The 21022-nt window shown below is 40.3% G+C and overlaps 1 protein-coding gene and 1 long non-coding RNA gene across 2 annotated transcripts in view; one reads left to right on the top strand and one right to left on the bottom strand.

Annotated features, from left to right (window-relative positions):
- Window positions 1–21022, bottom strand: part of LOC129373950 (uncharacterized) — an 83575-nt gene that overhangs the window by 22687 nt on the left and 39866 nt on the right. The window lies entirely within an intron of this gene.
- grin2ca (glutamate receptor, ionotropic, N-methyl D-aspartate 2Ca) overlaps window positions 8084–21022 on the top strand; it is a 50285-nt gene continuing 37346 nt past the window's right edge. Inside the window, exon 1 of the mRNA XM_055052105.1 lies at window positions 8084–9061. The gene's annotated coding sequence lies outside the window, so the exon portion shown is untranslated. The remainder of the gene's footprint in view (window positions 9062–21022) is intronic.

Genomic DNA, 21022 nt, shown 5'->3' with positions numbered 1-21022 from the left:
AGAAAAGATTTAGAAAAACAAGCTTCAGATTTAACATCCATCATCGACACACTGACTGGCTGAAGGGAAAGATTTCTACCCACTGAACTAAACTACAAGTAACACAAAACAATCTGCAGTTGCACTACATGTCCAGAGGGTGGAGACAAATCACTAAAAATGACACATCTGACTGTTCAGGTAGATCAAAGTACATCTAAAACAAGCAGACAGAGATGGTGAAAAAAATGCATCCTCTCTTCACTCCAGGATATAAAATCTAAATGTAGAAAATCAGGAATATCCAGAGCTAAAGTGCTGGATGTGAAAATTCAGCCCAGTTGGAGAAAGAGATGAAGGTTTTCTATATTCTCCTGCATTTCTTGCGACATTGAGTTTGTCCAGGTCATATTTTATATTTGCTTTGCAAACATTCTTCTGCCTTCTGTTTGAAGGAAATGCCTTCATTTCAAGGCATTTGGACTTTAACAGCATCACGTCAAATACTAAAAACAAGATGAGTACGAACCAGATCAAATAAGATGTGTGAGTAAATCTCTGCCCGATATGAGCCGGTTTCCCAGTTTGATCAACTGAGCAGGAATTAGGAAGTTTATTCGCTGTCTGGCCAACATGGCGTGATTCCTGTCTGAATGAATTGAGTCTTCTACTTTTACTGAGAAGATTATTCTGCACGAATCCAAATCATTAACTGTTAACAGCTTTCTGTTGCAGCTCTTTCTGACTTTGTCTCTACCAACGTGAGAATAGCTTTATTTAGGAGAGGGTGAGTCTGTACAGAATTAATGATCCAAAAACAAAAATAAATCCAATCCAAGAACATCTCTCTGACAGCTGATGGTACCTGAGCCCCGTCTGGCCCACATGTGATCCACGGAGCAGCTACCACATCGACCCGATAACGCCACAGCCTCTCTGCGTTTGTCCGGTGCCAAGGCGCTCAGGATTTAGAACAACTACTGGTGTCCATCTGCATACCGGATTTAAACTGCGGCTTCGCTGCGACCCGTCTGTCGTGTGAGGCCTCTGGAGACGGAGGGAGGCCAGAGCGCCGTGCCAGGAAACACTCTCTCTCACACCCTCTGCTCTCTAAAATCAGCTAAAATGATGTTGCTTTTCTTTACAGTGAAACTGTCACCAAAGAGAATTTTTTGTTACCTGTGGGTTTGGTTGAGATGACTGTTTTAGGCAGCATTTGAGCTGTTTCAGTTAACATGGGGGAGATGTGTAGATGCAGGTCTAACACTGGTTTAATAAACAGTAATAAAAGTGGTGATATACATGAGAGACTGTTGTGTAGAGTTCTGTTTGGTTTAAGGCAGCTTACTGAGAGTCTGCTCCAGCCAAATCCATTTTTATTCACCCCGTGGATTATGCGAGGAGTTGGCAGGGACGCTCTCGTGGAAAAGCAGCCAAACAAACACATGCAGGTGGAGGCAGAGCCGGAAACGGAGCGGAGGACTCTTCACATGTTTCACATGAAAACTGTTTTATTTTTATTATCATTTTAACAGGAAAGGATTTGAAGGCAAAACAAAACTAACGGCTGTTGGAATGATGCTGAAACTGTCCTGTGGCTGGCCTCCAGAGGGCGCTGTTACACTGGGTAAGAGAGCAGCTGCCTGTGCTGCGCTGCGTGTGTGAGAAACCTCAGGGTTGGTGCTAACTAGTGAAGCCGGCCTGCAGAGAATCCGACAGCGATTCAAAGAGAAGAGGAGGGGAAAAGCTTCAAATTCAACTAATCTTTGCTCTTATGAGCGTTTATGAATATTAACCGGAGTTACTCAACCTGAAAGCCTTTAATTCCTCACACGTTTGGAATTTGATTACCTAATTATTTAAATTCCTAATGTGATATTCATGAATTCAAAATATTAACTGTTAATGTACAAAGATTACCAACTTCTGACTGAATGCTTGGAAATGTTCATGTTTTCTGTTATGAATAATTTTCATAACTCAAGGTTTTGCATTTACAGCTGAAACCATAACGTTACAAACATTTCCTTCAGTATTGGGAAGCAAACTACCATCTGGTTTCTAGATGGTAGTTTGGCTTCCTCCTCGCTGAGCAGCTTTTCAGTTTCACTGTGAATAATGACTCTGTTTTATCAGCTTTATCCTCACAAGGTCTGTAGATTTGGATCTTGAGTCAGAATGGGGCAAAACTCCAGCAAAAGTTTGACCATCAACCAAATATTGACAGAAATTGATGTAAATTTCAGACTTTGAAGGCATTTATAAATAATCTGACATATTGTGTCATTATTGTGGAATTTAGTGAGTATAAATCATTTTGGTGATTTTCACTGAACTAAAAATAAGTTTGGTCTGGTTTAATTTCAGACTGTGAGAAAAAAGGTTTGTGATGTTTTATTTGTTGAATGTATAGTTTTAACTATATTGGTTTAATTTTTTTAAATGTGTGGAGGATTAAAATAATACTATTAAACACGTTTTCTTCCATTTCAAACCATCCTGATTTTCATCCACAGTTACTAACTACATCCTGTCTGTGTTTAGTAACTTCTCTGCAAATTAATAAAAATATTTTCTAAATGTTCTACTTCCACTCTGAGGTGTTAAAATACATTTGCCTGTACAAACGCTTTCTGGGATTTTGCTATTTTGCTATTTGGGCTAAACTGCATCTCCTGACTTGAGGACAATCTGAGGATAAATTACTGATGCTTCAGATCTGTTCGAACGTGAATTAATACAGCAAAACATTTTAAAAACATTAAGCTACATCTCAGTGTTTACATCCAAGACATATTGCTAAACTGCTAAGCTAATGTTAGCATATTCCTCCCTACTTTTATGAGCATAAATAATTCTGCACTGAAAATGTTTCAGTACAGTTTTAGTAAATCATGTGTGAACCAAACAGAAAAAGCTGCATCAGAAACTAAGAGCTTTGCTTTTAAAGTCGTAAACTTTAATGGTGGCTGCAATGTTTAACAGTTAATTGCTGTGTTTGAATCTCTCTGCTGCAGCTGACAGTGGAGAGGTGGAAAGAGGAGGACAAGTGGTAGAAATGTCTCTGAATGATTAGTATTGATTACATCCAGATATGAATTACTTTGACAACGCTAATGGACAGCAGCGGTTGGATTTCTTACTATGTGTGGACTGAGTTTGTTGGCTGTTACTGAGAATTTCAAGTCGATTGCAGCTTTTCTTAGAGAAATTGGTGAGGTCTTCACTTACTGCAGTCCATATTTGCTGTGAATAAATAGTATAACCAGCTGTAATATTTTGTCTCAGATATGACTGTCTATTTATTTTATGTATTTGTGATGTTTTTGTTTCCAGGATGTAAAGAACTATGAACTGCCGGGTTGCTTAAATGTGCTATCCAAATAAACCTTATTGACTTATTCTGATAAACTAGACTGTAAATATTTCACTGTTGTAAATCTGCAGTAGAAGTTGAAAATTGAAGATTAAATAAAAAACAAAGACAACGATGAATTGAGCTTTCTTTAGAAATACGTCCAAATTAATGGGTTTAGAATGTAAATTATTAATGAGCAAAAAGATGTAAACTTGTACAAAAATGAGAAATCAAAAAAGTAAAAAACACCATAAAATTTTTACTTCAGATTATGTTTTGGCTGAAATTGTGTGTTTATGATAGTTTTCTCTTGACAGTTTTGTCAGCATTACACACTGATAAACTAATTCAGTGTCAATTAAACATACAGGTGGAGCTGAGCTGCATGTTTTACACTTTCTGACAGCAGGCAAACCATTTCTAACCCCCAAAGCCTCATTTTGTCTTCATTTACTCTGATTAGCTGCTTTTTGTGACGTGTGTGGGAAATCGTATGGGTGGCCTGATCGGCATCCAGAGAGCGCATCATTCATCAGGCATCAGGTCTGAGTTTGGCGGCGGTTCTCAGATGCTTAATGACCCAACAGGTTGCCGACAAACACCTGCCTCAGGACGGCCAATGGTCACTCAGACTCAGATGACAATGTCTGGTTGAAACAGACATGAATACGGCCCCCGGCTCAGCCTCAGCACAGAAACTGTCACCAAGTATTTCAGTTTTACTCCGGTAGTTTCTTAAAAGCATGTCGTTGGAACTAATAAATTCTACACATATTTTTTGCAAACAGTATTTATTCAACTTTGAAGACAACGAAACCATTTGTACTGCTGATGTGAATAAATCCTCATTAGTTTAGATCACAGGATCCTGTATGTACATCTGGAGTGGCCAAGCCAACACACTTTGGAGTTTTAAAGTTGCTCAACAGAACATTGATTTGGTTCCCAAGCGTACGCTGTTACTGTGTGTCACAGACATTTCCCCGTTGTGTGACATTAAAGGTTATTTTTATTTCCATTCCAATGTTGCCACTAAATATGTTTGTTATATGACTAAATTGTAGCCATTTAAACCAGTATATTTTTAATCACAGCTGGAAGAAAAAGGAAAATGTCAGTGGTCAAACCACTCATTATGCTGATCCACTGTGTGATTCACAATGGATCAACAACCTTACATGACTTTGTAACAAAGGATTTATGTACGTCTTTCCATGAAGGCGTCACGAAGAACCACAGCTTGTAACAGAGAAACCCAGCTGAACCACTGCTGGTCGATACTTTGAGACAACTGGGATAAATCCAGTCCCTCTCTTGGGAAGCACTACAGCCCAGTTTAGCCTTTTAACTCGCTGTTTTGTCACAGCTCAGCCGCTGAAATTCTGCTGAAAATAGCTCAGAGCAACTTGATATACACAGGAGGAGAGCGTGACGGTAAAGGCCGCAGCGACGGCCGAGATGACGCCGGGTTTTCCATACGAGAGGATAATGTTCGGAGTTCAGCCATATTGTGTGATGAAGCAGGAAGGCCAGGCCACAGAGCGAGGGAACATATGTCAGCCTTTCCCTCTGCTGTCGCCCTCATGTGTTACTTCCTCCTCCATCAGCCCACCTGCCTAGTCAAAGCCTTACAGTTAGAGTTTAGATCAAGGACTCTTGGTGGCTGTGTACTACGACTTTACATTTAAATAGAGTTATAAGATTACATTTTAAAACGCCATCACTATAGTTTTTTTCTTTTACTGGCTCGCAGATTCCACCCAAATGCAAGCAAAACGTCACAGATGCACCTTTTTCTCTCTTCTCTTCACCCACATTCTGTATCCTTTAACAAAGCAAAGTTGTATTTTCTGTCTTCTTACACTGTTGTGCATGTACAGTATTTGAAGCTGATATCAGAGGTGATAACTGTTCAACAACTCAGCAATAACAAATAAGATGCACTTCAGACTGTTACAAACAAATTAGGATATCAGTTTGAATGAGGCTTGTTTGTCAGATTAAAAACATCTTTTTAAAATAACTTTGAAGCAAGTATTAACATACTTTAGCCCACATTTTTATATTTAAATGTTTTTCTATTACTTTGTTTTGGAGCCAAAATGATTAATCAGATTATTCATGATGAATCGATAATTTAAGTAATTGTCAACTAATTTAATAATCAATCAACTGAAGAATGTAGACTCAAAAAGGCAACTTGCTGAAAAAACAACATAGTCAGGGCAGTAATTAAGCCAAAACTGTATAAAACAAAAATACATTTTCTATTTAAAATAAAATACAATTGACTGTAAATATCTTTAAGCCAAAACTCCTCAAGCTGCAAAGTTTTAGCATCACTTGGTTCTAATAAATTAAAGCAATGCCATGTTACTGAATCATAGGCAACATTTTTATTTTTCTACCTAAAAAAATTCATTGACTTGTTTGTTTATTTCAATGCATTTCTAATATTATTTTAAAAGTTTTAAGTTTTCTAATGAAAAATCTGAAGCTTATGCTTAATTGATTAATCATCAAAATAATGAGTTATTAAAACGGTCATTAGTCGTACTCTGTTGTAGTATTCTAATCTTAAAATGTGGTTTTCATTCGCCGGAAGCAGAAAATCATCATAATTAACAGAAATAAATGTTTGAAAACATCGGTGCGTAGTGAAGGAGTTTCCAAAGTAAATGAACTTTTCTATAATATTCACATTAATTCATTATGACTGTAGAGTTTATTGTCACTGTTTTCTCCAGACTACTAACTCTGAGCTGCAATAACACACTGAGGAAATTAAACATTTGATTATTTTCTTATCCGTTTGCCTTATTGATCACTGTGGAGCTAACTTTATAAGCTGTTGATAACAAGAGGTGGGATCGTTATTGTCTGGCGATTGATGAGGTCATGAAGCACCGCCTCCAGCGCCGGCTGCAGAGAAACAAATATGGCCTCCCTGTCACATCTCTCAGTGCAGCTCTGACAGGCTCATAAAATCCCCACGAGCCCTCCAGCCTCAAAGGATTCATTTTTCAAGGGATTCATCCATATGGGGAAAAACGAGCCCCACTACAGCCAGGAGAGAGAGAGAGGCGAAGTGTTTACAAGATGCCAGGTTCTTCCCTGCAAATGTAACTGCAATAATTGATTCTCTTCTGAACAAAAAGGCACAAACAGAACCATGAGATGGTTCTACATGTGATCTGGGTTTGGTTTTCTGATCTCAAAATGGGAATGGTGTCCCTGAAATGAACAAGAAAATTGACCTAAATGGCTTCATGCATCAAATTGGTGGTGAGAAGAAAGAAAAGCCGGTTTGTCTCAGTGTGCCCAACTTTTTTAAAGAGTTCTGAGTTATAAACTTCAGGACTGAGGTGCAAATAAAGAGCTTGACCAGATTCAGTAACCACCACAGTGCTGAACGATAATCATGTTACTACTGTTACACAGCAGGGTGCCATCTCCAGCTAAAAGACGTGCAACAGAAGAGAAGAAAAGACGACTGATTACTCCAGGTAGGATAAAAGTCAATAACACTCCCCAATATAAATGGAAATTACCAGAAAGTAAAAAGTGGACGATATTTTGGACAAGTGGTTTTAGGGTATTTAGAGTCAAGATATAAAAACCCTGATAATAGCAAGGGATGAAAACCTGAGCAATTGTGTTCACGTTTTCTCTCACGAGTGATGATGTAGAGCAAAGAGATGAGAAAGTGGGTTTCTGAACTACAGAAACCCAAGCAATATTTTGGAGAAAAAAAATCCAGATTTTCCATCTTCAAAAAATAAAAATGTGATTAATTGATAAAACCGATTTATCCCACTGCTCAACACCTGATTACCAAAAAACTAGTTAAATAGTTGAGAAAAACAAGGTTAAGTCAAACACAATTTCCATCATGAGACAAGAACTTTCCAAAAAAAAAACCACACAATTAAAAACGGAAATTATGAAAGCACACGCAGGGTTACTGCAACCCCATTGGACCGCACACAGAGTACAAAACCCAGCTCTTAAAACCACAGAAGGGTTAAAAATTACTTTTGTTCATTTTATGTTGGGGGGGATGTAATTCCATGTCTGACATCATCATTGTGAATGAAGCCACAACCTGGGAGTCTCTTCTTAGACCTGAGGAAGACGAATGACCTTCACACGGTTGGAAGATCTTATAAGACTCATTCTGGATGTTTGTAAAAGTTCATTTCAAGCCAGCCTTGGTATCAGAACTCAATCCAAACGTGTTCCAGAATCTGTCCTGAGGACGGGGACGTCTTCAGACACACAGAGAAGGACAATCATAATGCTGCGCTCTGGTGGACGAAATATGCCACAGCAACACCGTTTTTTTCACTATGCACTGACATGTAATTTTGTTCTTTTATTTACTAAGTTAATATTAACTAGGAAGTGAGGAGGTGCTTGCTTACTGTTCACTGGAAACCGGCGCAAACACAGAAAGGAAAACAGATCACTGACTCTGTGTGTCCCAGAGATTTCTTCAAGGGCAAAACTGTTGAGACCCGAAGCGCAACAAGCCAGAATCAGCAGAAGTAGGGTTAGGGTTGCATAAAAAGGAGACGCGACATGTGATGAAGGCTGTTGAAAGGCTGAGTTGTAGGACGGCCGGTGCACCAACAGCAGAGCGAGGGAAGCTAACGGGATGGGTGAGGGAGAGAGGGAGAGCTGGAGGAGGGAGGGAGAGTTTCAGGATAAATCCTTACTACATAATGATTAGAGCTCACAAGCCCTTCCTGTGACATGAATGTAGGAGTCAGGATTACAGCCGGCTGCTGGAGCCAGAGCAGGAGCTCTGATGATGTTGGGAGGAGGGATCCAGGTGGGGAAATGAGACGAAACACAAACAAGCACAACTGAACAACAAGTGCAGCTTAAAGAAGAAGAGAGGAAGTTGTGCTTCCAAGGAGGCCAAGAAGAGCGTCCAATTGCTTCCCAACTCCAGCGGCTGACGGGCATCTGGACCCCGACTCCGGCCATCTGTCGCTGGCCGCTGACAGCCTCATCCCGGGCAGCTGGAGCATTTCTCTGACTCTTAATTTGATGGAGTGGCTGGTTGCACCAGAGGAGGGGAAGACAGGGAGGCTGGGTCACCCTGCAGAGTGTGTGAAAGACGGGGCACGCAGCGTGGAGGATTGTCTCAACCAAACATGGGGTACTTCTGCGTCTTTTTGAACCGGACAGCGCTGAGCGAAACGAAGGGTTAGAATTGGGAGGATTATTCTCAAATTTAACATGGCTGAAGTTTTAAGGCTATCTGAAGTCTCACGGGTGAAATGTAACTAACTGCTCTGTAATCTGAAATCTATCATCTGACCCGAAAACATTCCTGTCTCAACTTTATCCTGGAACAATTACAGGGGAAACCATGATTTAATTTCTGACACCTGCTCACCTCCATCACTTCTTCCCTTCCTCCTCCTGCTCCTCTTCTTCTTCCCTCCTCCCTTTTAACCAGCGAGTGATAATGTGACCTTCTGCCAAAGTGCTGGAAACCATGCCACCGTCGCAGCGGGCTCGACTGTTGCTGCTACTGAAATAGACTCAAACAAGTGCAGGGGGAGGAAGAAGGAGGAGGAAGGGAGAGGAAGAAAAAGAACGAAGAGGAAGGATAGGAGGGGAAGGGAAAAAAAACGTGGGGAAGGACAGCTGAAGCCGAGGACACGGGATGAGTGGTGATGAGCCAGAGCTGGATGTGAGCTGCCGCCGCAGGTAAAGATCACCTTCATCCAACACTTTGTGCTGCTTTCATGTGTCACTATCACTTCATTCAAATGTCAGCTGCTGGAAATCGTAGAACGCATGATCAAATGTTCCCACTTTTCCAAACTGGGAGCCGGATAGGGATGCTTTCTGCTGCTCTCCCAACTGTGTGTCAGTGTTTAGTGTCTTCCTCTCTCTGAGAATTATCAGAGCGCAGAGAATCCGATCAAACATCTGGATGTTGTGTTTGGCTTTTACACAAGTTGTAGATGTTTGGTGACTGTAACTGTTGCTTTCAGACACTCCGCTCCGGGGGAGATTAAGCAGAGTGGATCGATGCATCACTGTAAACAGATTCTTTTTTGATACCTGCCTGCTGGACATGAGCTGCTGCTGCAGGGCAAATTGAACTGCCAATGAAGACCCAGGATGCCAGAACAACCAAAACAACTGAGAAACAAAAGAATTTTAAAGGCAGAGAACTGAAAACAGAGACAGAAAAAGGTTTTTGTAAAAGTAGAGAAATGATTGTAAAAGACCAAACGAACAGCGGTGGTGCTATGATAATAATGCCACAGCATCATCAGAGAACTTTAACTATATCAGTGACAAGATTAACTAATCATTTAAAACCCGAGTTTCTACACATTATTTCATCAATGACATCAAGGTCACAGGTCAGCAAAGGTTGGTTCAAAGAAACGAAACTTCTCCTGGTCTGAGTCTATAAAAAACTAAACGTCTGACAAAGATACATATTTTTATAGATACAGACTAAATTGATCACAGAAAAACGCTTGCCTTGTTCTCAATAGTGGCAGAACTTTTTAATCGAGTTAATTGCAGGGTTTATAATTAATCGGATTAATTAAAATAAGCAACACTCAACACAAAAACCATTTCTTCTGCTAAATTGTATGAGCTCAACAATAAAGATATTCAGAGTTTTTAATCAGTTGTCCTGGTTCCTCAACCATCAGATTGGTGTAAAGTTCATCTCTCCAGTGTTTGAGGAACCCTGATATTTCTTTAGAAATGCGGACTCTGGCGTTAGCATCAACATGTTTAGCATTGAGATGCTATTTCAGGCCTCAAGAGTTTCGCTGATGGGATACCTACTTATAGCATAACATGAACACAACAATAGTCCTTTCCAACATCTCAGTCCATTTTCTTGAAGTAGAAAGTCGCCCACCGTCGGCCAACAGAAGCAACTTTGTCGCTGTTCTTTGCAGATGTTTGTGCGTCACATTTACTGGCGTACTAGAAACACAATACAAAAGTTCCAGGTCAGAACTTTTGCATATAAAAAAGAAAAATGTGATAAATTGAATGAATTCTTTTTACTTTCATTAATTAAATTAAATGAATGCAATAAAGTCCCAGGTATCACTTTTACATTTATAATAGTGGCAATGTTCCTTTCTACTTCTAAGTAATTTATCTAGATTAATTCAATATTTAGAGGGTTATTTCATTGGTACCAATATTTCAAACCCCAACAAAAGTAACTCAACTATTTTCCGATATAGAAATGGGGACAAAATCATCTGTTCTACGGGTGAAAACATGTTTTCCCTCCATTTATTTCACAGAATAAAGCAGAATGTGGGGTGGGATGCCGCAGCACCAGTTAGGCTGGTGAAAAATGGCTCTTCATTATGTTATGCCAACCATATCTTGGCTTCAGTAATTGGATGTACGCAGGCGTGTGTAATTCAAACGTCCATACCTACATTCGTATATGTGTGTGTGTGTATATATAAGAGAGCAAAGAAACCAATGTGACATATAATCTCACACACACAAAGATCGCTGCCAGGATCAACACAGCAACAAGCGTGATGGAGGAATCTGCAGCTGGATGTCAGACTGAAGCAGAGACTGATCAATAACATCTGATACATGCAGTGATTAAAGTGCTTTTTTCTTTTTTTACAATTTAATGCCCTTATGACACAAAAACACATTTGTACAATAACAGCAATAAAAACAAGGATTGACTTAATTTACGCAAAACAAAGTAAGGATGGAACAAACTGTCCTTTTTGTAACAGCTGCATGTTTTACTCACAAAGCAAAGTTACCGGTTACCAGGTTCAACAACCAAAACTTACCTTTGGTTTAAAAATACCTTATTTATCTCAAAAGGTAGATTAAATGTTGTCGTATATTGTCCATAATGTCCAAGTGTCTTCCAACATGCGTTGTGATGGTGATGCTGTAGGCAGGAGTGATCTCCACTAGCAGTACTCAGTTTTCCAGAGAGTCTGAAGATACCTCTGACTGAACAGCTCAATATCCAGGCAGCAGAGACAATATTCTACAGTAACACGTCCTGGATGACACTATCAGTTGTTAGCAGCTCTGCTAATCCACTTCCTTTGCTTTTGTAGCTGAAGAGGTTGTTCAGGGTTTGGCTCGTTTGACACCAACTAAATATGTGTGAAATGTTGCAGCTTGGTCCACAAAGCTGAGTCTGCTGAACTTAAGTTGTTTGCATGAGCATCAGCCAAGGCATTTTTTACACTGAATTACTAAAATGAAGGAGTTTTTTTGATGGCGTTCTAATTTATGACACTGTAATAGTAATATGTTTGCGGTCTTCACACCTGACACTCTCTTCTCTGTATGAAAAACTAAGAAGAACTGGATAAGACTGGCAGGACGTGTGGCAAAATGGAAAAACTAAAACAAGAGGCACACCTGGCTGCACAGATATCTGTTTTATCCACGCTGCCTGACAGGCAGCTGCAAGCATCCAGGACAGTAAACCTGTTACTGCAAGAAAAGGATGGCTGTAGGATATCAGAGACATCCACCCAAGGTCATGACAGAGTTGTAAATCTCACTCCCAATCAGGTGATGGTGCATCATCACATGATCTATTCGTCTCCACATTGTGGAAACCTGAGGATCCGGGGGGACGCTCCGGCGCTAATCTGTCACAGCGGTGCTGAGAGCGCTTTTGCAAGCTTTGAGATGAGATCTTAAATATGTGACAATTTGTAGCAGGCTGTGTTGCTCTAAGTTTACGGCTGCTCTTGCAAGCACAACAGAGACTCCAGGCCCATTTATATTCACGGCACAGCGCCACTTGCACCCGTCTCCCGTCCTGTCCCTGTTGAGAAGGAAAACTGACACGTTGTGGGCTGAGAAACGAAGGACGGGGGTGGTGCTGACATTGCCTCTGTTTTATTGTCATTCCTCTACCTTTCACGGATCTAACCTGAGGGTGCATGTGTGGTCCAAGCGTGCGCACATGCAGGAAATCGATTAGTCTAATCGTTTTCGGTTCGCTTTTGCATGTGTGCCGCTTCATTTGTCATATTTAGCCCTGAGCTACGACACGGTGAGGAGCATTTCAGTGAAGAATGATGACAATGATAACCTTAGAGGCAAAGTGCACGTGTGTGTGCTGGGTTGGCCCACGAGACATCTTTAAACGTCCAAAGAGAATGAGCCGTTCAACTTTGCAAGATTCATCTGAAGGAATCAGGCCAACAAAAAGTGACACAAAATGTTCTGGTGTCTCAGCTGGCAGAGGTGACTTGTGATCATGACGTACTCTGGGCTTTTTTTGGCTTTCTTTGTTGCACACTTCTTCAGTATTATCCAATGCGCCATTGTCACTTCAGAATCGCAGCCAAAAATTATCAACAAAGCCTGAAAGATGGTTTTAGAAGGCGGTGTGGGTCTGAGACACCATTTAAACAATCCTTCGATAAGACAAGGAACTAGTTCAGCATCTCTAGACCCAAATTAATTTCTGCAAACTCAATGTCATCATTTCCACAGAAAACTATAACCCAAAAAGTCTTATGGAGAAGACAGCTTTGTTTGCTTTTCAGTAAATTATTTTAAAAACGCTTTGTTGGAAATAAACTGATAGGATGTGTGTAATATTTGGTGTTTTTAGATAAATTCTCATTTTAATATTAAATGACCAATCAAATGTTTAGCAGGTTTCTGCAGAACACTGACAAGCTGAGGAGGCATTTATCACCAGGATGTTAAACCAGGGACAATAACTGACTTTGGACAAAATGGACATGTTGTTTTGCTGATGTCAAATAAGTATAATTGATCCATTAATTTTAAGAATTACAGATTCTTAAAATTTCTTTTCTCATTTTAAATATTGCTATTTTTTAACAATAAACAATAAAAGACAAACATAAAAAGACACAAACAGTATCAGTTTATATCCTCCATGCACATTTAAGCATCTTTAACATATAAAAATGTATTAATATAGGTATAGTCTTTGCTCGGAAAAACAAACCATACTGCATTTAGGGGAGAACTGCCTCAGTGCTGTAGAGTTGTGCTGGCTCAGATATTATGCTGTACAGACGTTTCCGGGGGGCTTGGCACGCGCTTTCAACTATAAAATTATACGCTGTGCATGCTCCAGGGGGCGCCACTGGTGCAGGATGTTTGTGGTATTAACAGACATCTTCAGAACATGAGCGCAACATGAATTGCAATGTTTGCTAATTTAGTTTTTGTCCGTAAATGAAATAGCCAAGATACCTCCACACGATTCAACTGTTTGGACCGTTCTCATAAACTATGAATCTTCTGTCTTTTTACTTAATTTCACTCGTTTTTTTTAATCATGTCCTTCCTGTTTTCTGACATAAGAGGCTGTAGCTACACAGACATTAGCCGTTTCTGCATCAATGTAAATTTACATAGTCATGACTGGTACGTGACAACTCTTGGTATTATTATTGGGTTTTAATTTTTTCTATATATTGAAGGTCTGTATCAACCTAAAAGAAAACTATTTAATTGTGATATAAATTAGTATCATTTTATCGTCAAGCTTTACTGTGCACCAGGACTCCACAGAGTTGAAGTGGTGACGTTTTTTACATTTCGAATTATAATTTAGCTTGATAAAACAAAACAGTTCCCTTCAAGTCATAGTGCATTCATTTAATGTGGCTGAAAACGTGCATATACAGTTAGGGCCAGAAATATTTGGACAGTAACACAATTTTCGTGAGTTGGGCTCTGCATGCCACCGCATTGGATTTGAAATGAAACCTCTACAACAGAATTCAAGTGCAGATTGTAACGTTTAATTTAAAGGGTTGAACAAAAATATCTGATAGAAAATGTAGGAATTGTACACATTTGTTTACAAACACTCCACATTTTAGGAGCTCAAAAGTAATTGGACATATAAAGATAACCCAAACAAAAAAGTTTTTTCTCAATATTTTGTTGTGAATCCTTTGGAGGCAATCACTGCCTTAAGTCTGGAACCCATGGACATCACCAAACGCTGGGTTTCCTCCTTCTTAATGCTTTGCCAGGCCTTTACAGCCGCAGCCTTCAGGTCTTGCTTGTTAGTGGGTCTTTCCGTCTGAAGTCTGGATTTGAGCAAGTGAAATGCATGCTCAATTGGGTTAAGATCTGGTGATTGACTTGGCCATTGCAGAATATTCCACCTTTTTGCTCTCATGAACTCCTGGGTAGCTTTGGCTGTATGCTTGGGGTCATTATCCATCTGTACTGTGAAGCGCCGTCCGATCAACTTTGCAGCATTTGGCTGAATCTGGGCTGACAGTATATCCCGTTACACTTCAGAATTCATCCGGCTACTCTTGTCTGCTGTTATGTCATCAATAAACACAAGTGACCCAGTGCCATTGAAAGCCATGCATGCCCATGCCATCACGTTGCCTCCACCATGTTTTACAGAGGATGTGGTGTGCCTTGGATCATGTGCCGTTCCCTTTCTTCTCCAAACTTTTTTCTTCCCATCATTCTGGTACAGGTTGATCTTTGTCTCATCTGTCCATAGAATACTTTTCCAGAACTGGGCTGGCTTCTTGAGGTGATTTTGGGCAAATTTAACTCTGGCCTGTCTATTTTTGGAATTGATGAATGGTTTGCATCTACATGTGAACCCTTTGTATTTGCTTTCATGGAGTCTTCTCTTTACTGTTGACTTAGAGACAGATACACCTACTTCCCTGAGAGTGTTCTGGACCTCAGTTGATGTTGTGAACGGGGGTTCTTCTTCACCAAAGGAAGTATGCGGCGATCATCCACCACCGTTGTCTTCCGTGGACGCCCAGGCCTTTTTGAGTTCCCAAGCTCACCAGTCAATTCCTTTTTCCTCAGAATGTACCAGACTGTTGATTTTGCTACTCCAAGCATGTCTGCTATCTCTCTGATGGATTTTTTATTTTTTTTCAGCCTCAGGATGTTCTGCTTCACCTCAATTGAGAGCTCCTTTGACCGCATGTTGTCTGGTCACAGCAACAACTTCCAAATGCAAAACCACACACCTGGAAACAACCCCAGACCTTTTAACTACTTACTTGATTACAGGTTAACGAGGGAAAGGCCTTTTGAGTTACTTGCAGCCTTTAGAGTCCATTGTCCAATTACTTTTGGTCCCTTGAAAAAGAGGAGGCTCTGCATTACAGAGCTATGATTCCTAAACCCTTTCTCCGATTTGGATGTGGAAACTCTCATATTGCAGCTGGGAGTGTGCACTTTCAGCCCATATTATATATAAATTGTATTTCTGAACATATTTTTGTCAACAGCTAAAATAACAAAACCTGTGTCACTGTCCAAATATTTCTGGCCCTAACTGTAGCTTATTCTCCCATCCATGACCTCGTTCCTCCTTTCTACCATCAGTCGTGTCTCAGAAAATGTGTTAATGACAGTACAGTGGAAATTACCAGGGAGAGAGAGTAACTCAAAGCACAAGACCACACACACAGACAGACAGATTATGAACAAAGTGGTCTGCTCACACGTGGATTATAGCCCGTGTGTGCAGGTCAGAGGTCGGCTGCATGCGTGGACGGAGCGCGAGTCTTCCGTGAGAGCAGGCTGGTGACAGCTGGCTCAGCGGCAGAGGTGGCGGGGGTTGTTCTGGTTCTGCACCGGTGGGCACAGTTTCAGCTTAACCGGGGTTTACACTGATCCCTGCTTTACATACGGCAGAGCAGCCGCCAAACATCGGCGGAGGACCTCCAAGGTACCTGGCATGATGGGCTCCCTGTCAGGTCAGAACACCGGGTCCACGCAGGAATAGTAATACCGGAGGATCATGGCAAGCCCTCAGATAACATGTTCTACAGCTGCAACAGTAAAGATTTTTAACTACTAAACATAAATCCAAGGAACAGCTGATGGAATAATTGTGTGTAAAAATATGCGCATACACACACTGATCCCACTTCCTGACGTCTTGTTATATTAACTCAACCAAACAGGTTGGGGGGTAGATCAAAGTTAAAATTGTCATAAAGCACAAGAGGACACTTTTCCATCTGTTGTGGCATTTAAAAGCTGCTGATAACAGCTCAGAAAATCCAGCTGCTCCATTTTCTTCCTCTGTATTTAAATCCCTTAATGCACAGAGAGACCGACCAAAGCTTCAACGCCCTTTGATTGATTCCTTCTAGCAGTATGCACAAATTTATGAGAAGTTTTAGGTCCCCATCTCCCATCCACCCAGACCTTGGAGACATCTATGCAGCTTATCTGGGATTTATTGAGATTCACCTGGACAGGATTTCCATCGAAAGACAGCTCAATCATGAATCACGTGTTGTTCAAGAGGAGCGCACGTCTTAAATATTTCCGTAGTGCTGTGGGCAGCAGTGAAGGTAAAGCATGGGACAGAACCTAATGCCTGATGGAGTCTGATCCATGTCGCTGTGTCACCAGGAGTCTGCAGGGACAGATAAATCATCAGGGCTTCAGCCTGAAGAGCCTCCATCGTAGTTTCCCTTTGGGAGCCACAAGCAGACAAAGCCAGACTCAGACTTGGTCTGAAGCCGTTTCTTATGGCGGACTGTTTGTCAGATGGCCATCTCAAAGCACACGGTTTCATGAAGAGTGGAACAGTAAATCAACACACAGCTCACAGGATGACCATGAGGAGGACTCTGACTGGCAGCAGAAGAACCAGTCGCTGGAGGAGCTTTCATATGGCTTAGATAAACTGTCTGTGTTCATGAGTCCAAACATCCTCTCAACTGCTTTTACGCCTTGATTCACGGGGAAGTAAGAGAGCTGAGAGCAGACACAATGCTGGTACTGTGTCAATACACTCTGGCTCTCCCTATGGCCTGGATACAAGCACTGATGTCAAGTTGAGTTTAATGGAGTAGCAGATTTATGTAACAAATAGTTAACAGTATTTTACACCTTGAAAACAGTAACCAATAAACATTTGGCTGCTTGGCAAATGTTTTCATAAACACTGATATAACTAGAAATACATCAGATATTATGTATTATGTATTTAAGTGGAAAGAGAATTAACTTTATTTGTTCAATTACTAAAACTGGGCTGGTATTAAAAAGCTTTTTTCTCCATTGTCTTGCTGCTTCTGATTCAGGAGTGTATGTGGTTGGTCATGTGGTATTTATTTGATCATGTGACAGTGATGCACCGCTGGATGCTGAGGAGTTTAACTGAAGTGTGATTGTTTCTCCACAGTGTTGAAGAAGTAGGATAAATAATATGGGTCTCAGTTATCGGCCATAACAATATTATTATTTTCGGATATTTATATCAGCCAGATTTTCAGACCAATGCGTCTTTACGTATAACAGACATCAATTATGCAACAGCCATTCCAATTCAATATATTGTGCACCTCTATTTATCATAAAACCTAAATTGTCTGTTTGTTGTTTCATTTCAGGTTATTTTGTTCCTAGTCTAACATTTTCTCTGCCTTTCTGCCACTCCTGTCAGAAAATATGCCAGCTTGATTCCAAGCAGGAGCTTCAACTGTTAGTTTTAATGAAGTGTGTTTGTGTCAATGTCTTCAAGGTCTTTTTCTGAAAGACAAGGAGCCAAATGTCTGCTTTAGTGAATGACTTACAGGAGCTAGATAGGTGAAACTGTTATTGATTTTTTTTTTCCTTGACTGTTTCTATGCATTGATTCTTCAAGGTTTAAGCAATTCAACCATGCCACACTTAATCAGATGCTTACAGGAGATTAACAGCAAAGAAAATAGAAATGACTAATTAACATGATCACTGCAAGAAGATTTGAGTACCAGAAGATGAGAAGCTCTCCTTGCAACAGATAGTTAATGAACATATAATTAGAAAAGAGAGGCGACATTAGTCAGTTTGGCAGGTGATCTGTGGAGAATGCTGCATGGATCGGTGCCAGCGGAGTGGCACAGATTCAGTCTTGTTTGTCCACCGCTGCCCCTCAGAGGCATGCTAAATTAAGCTCTGGACTCAGTAGTTCTTTCCTAGGAGTCTTTATTTCTTTTTTACTTAGAGGTAGAGAGTGAAGACCAGCACCATCAGAGAGGAATTTGCTCCATTAAGAAAAGATACAACTTCCAAGACATAAACTATTGTGAACAAAGAGATCCATCCTGATTTTAAAACTCACCTGCACTTCCAGGTGATTTTTTATCAGTTTACATCATGAAGCATCAATGTGAATCTGATGGAAATATACGAATACTTTACTAAGCCGTGTTCAGCTCAAGTGCTGCGTAAGTGGAAAGAGAACATTTAAATTTTTGGCTTCTGGTCGACTGCACTTCAGAACTGGTTTGGTCCTGTTAATTATCGGCAGCGCCAGGCACTGCAGAGCTGCGCCAGACACAGCCTCACTAAGAAACACACCAGTTGTTTTCTTAATCCCAACACAGCTAAAAATATATATATGTTTATATGAACCGCCACGCTGTAGCTCGTTTCAATAAGGCTCTGATAACAAGCGCTATAAAACATCAGAAATTTAAACTGGAGCTACTCTGACATAGTTCTGGTCAAAAATCCCAAGATCAGACAAGGATAACTGAAATAACAGAGATGCATTTTTATGATGATGCTGATGATCTGGCTTAAGTCCAGCGGTTATAATCTGATTCAGCGTTTGCAAACGGATCGGTCCGTTCCTGCAGGGAGGATTTCTGACAGACAGCGCTGGGCTAGAGATATTACACATCCCTGTAGTGTCAGGAGTTTACCAGGAAAGGGTTCCTAGTTACTTCATAACGTCACGGGAAATTATGTCACATTGACTGAAACCTGCGACGGATGGTACTTTTGGATGCAGATGTTTCCAAGCAACGTGCAACCATTCTTTCATCTTATAATTACAATCCAACTATTACTGATATCGCACACTTTCACTGGTAAGAAACTGAAAATGACAAGTTCACTTAGCATTTGTCAACAACTCACCAATGTAAGTGAGTATTGCGCAACATAAAGTCATCCAGCTGGAAAGCAGTGTTACATAGTAAAATGTAATTTAACGAAGCCTCAAGTCAGATAATTTGCCTGAAGGAATTTAAAAAATCGAGGTACTCAAATCATTCAATGAGTTGTTACAGACATAGTTTTAATTTTCTGAATTGAAAATGCAAAGATCCCCACTGGTCTTTAAAAGCCTTTAGTTCATCTCATTGACCAGCTCGGGTCTCTCATCTTTGTCTCGTCAATCCTGCACAGATTTTCCATGAGGTTCAAGTTGGGCCAGTCAGCTGACCAATCAAGCACACTGGTAAATAAAGTGGTCATTAAAACAGGTACCGGTCCTACTCGCTGGAAGGGCCAGTGCCAGGTCCTGCTGGAAAATTAAATCAATATTTCCATAAAGTTCATCGGCAGAGGGAAGCATGACGTTCTGTAAAAGTTGCTCGTTGAATTCTGTGCCTCTCCTCTACTCCTCCAGAATCCAGGACTTTGGATTTCCAAAATAAAACTATAATTCACATTTCTCTGAAAAAGATTGTAGGCTACTGACCACAATCTATATATAAAGCCAAGAACTGATTGGGTTCATATCCTGCAAATCTCCCAGAGTCCTTTAAAAGAACTTTGATTCACAAGGTTTTGGTTATCCAATTACTTCCACAGGTTTACTTTCCATTAACATGATTAGATAAAACAATATGAACGGCAAGCTTCTTTAACAATAACCTTTGGTGGTTTTCCCTCTTTGGGTCAATCGCAACCAACATACAACTAAAGGCAGGACTTTTTGATGTCTCCATTTATTCTGTGAAAGGGGGAAGAGGGATGAATTCAATTTTATGCCCCTGACCACCAAATAATGAAGTTGCAGCCCATCAGCTGACTTCTGCAGGGGTAAACCAATGCCGCAGCTCCAGTATGTGATGTAGCAATTACAGAGGGTCTGTGCAGCAAGATGAAGTGGGGATTTAAGGCTAGAAACACAAACACACACATACACACACACCACTCTTTGCAGTGTGTTTCTGAGACATTATTTCATGGCTTTAATATAAAATGGATGGCTGGATAGAGATTGACGCTTAAAAATATTTTTTTAAATCAAAAAGGCTTCACAACCAGCTAATGTGATGGTTGTAACGCCAACAAACACATCAGTCTTTGTTAGCGTCAAAAATCAAGTTGTAATACCAACTGAATTTTTGAAAGTTATCATGTGCAGGAAAGAATTGGTTCTATGTATGATTCCTGAATGAAGCAGCTCAGATCAGAGCTGTTTTGTTGCGTTAGAGTCGAAGTATGAGATTTCTAGCCGCCACCAGGGTTAGTTTGTCTGCAACCACGTTAGAGACAAATTTTCATGGAGCTGAAGTTGGGAAATGGTTAACGGCTGATTCCACCTAATGTTTCACTCCCTTAAGCATCTTTAATCTGCTCTAGTTTAAAAAGTAAAATACTTAACACTTCAAACCTGAACTGGATTATTCTACATTAATGGAATATTTAACATCAAGTGTGAGATGTGTGAAACCTTTAATATAAAATACATAACTAAATAATAGATAATAAAAACGCTTATTGGCAATTGGCCCTGGCAAGTAGGCTTGTCACAATAATCAAATAAATTATTTGCAAATTACATTTAAATAAGCTCAATCATTTCCATTGGCATAATTTATCATTTTTCTCTTTCTACCAGAAACTGGATGATAATGCTTCAGCCTGGCTTCAACTAGCTTCTAT

Source organism: Poeciliopsis prolifica, unplaced genomic scaffold (assembly GCF_027474105.1).
Source record: "Poeciliopsis prolifica strain line A6 unplaced genomic scaffold, Auburn_PproV2 SCAFFOLD034, whole genome shotgun sequence".
Taxonomy (NCBI): domain Eukaryota; kingdom Metazoa; phylum Chordata; class Actinopteri; order Cyprinodontiformes; family Poeciliidae; genus Poeciliopsis; species Poeciliopsis prolifica.
The sequence above is the reverse complement of the archived record's forward strand: the minus strand, read 5'-3'. Positions and strand labels throughout refer to the sequence as shown.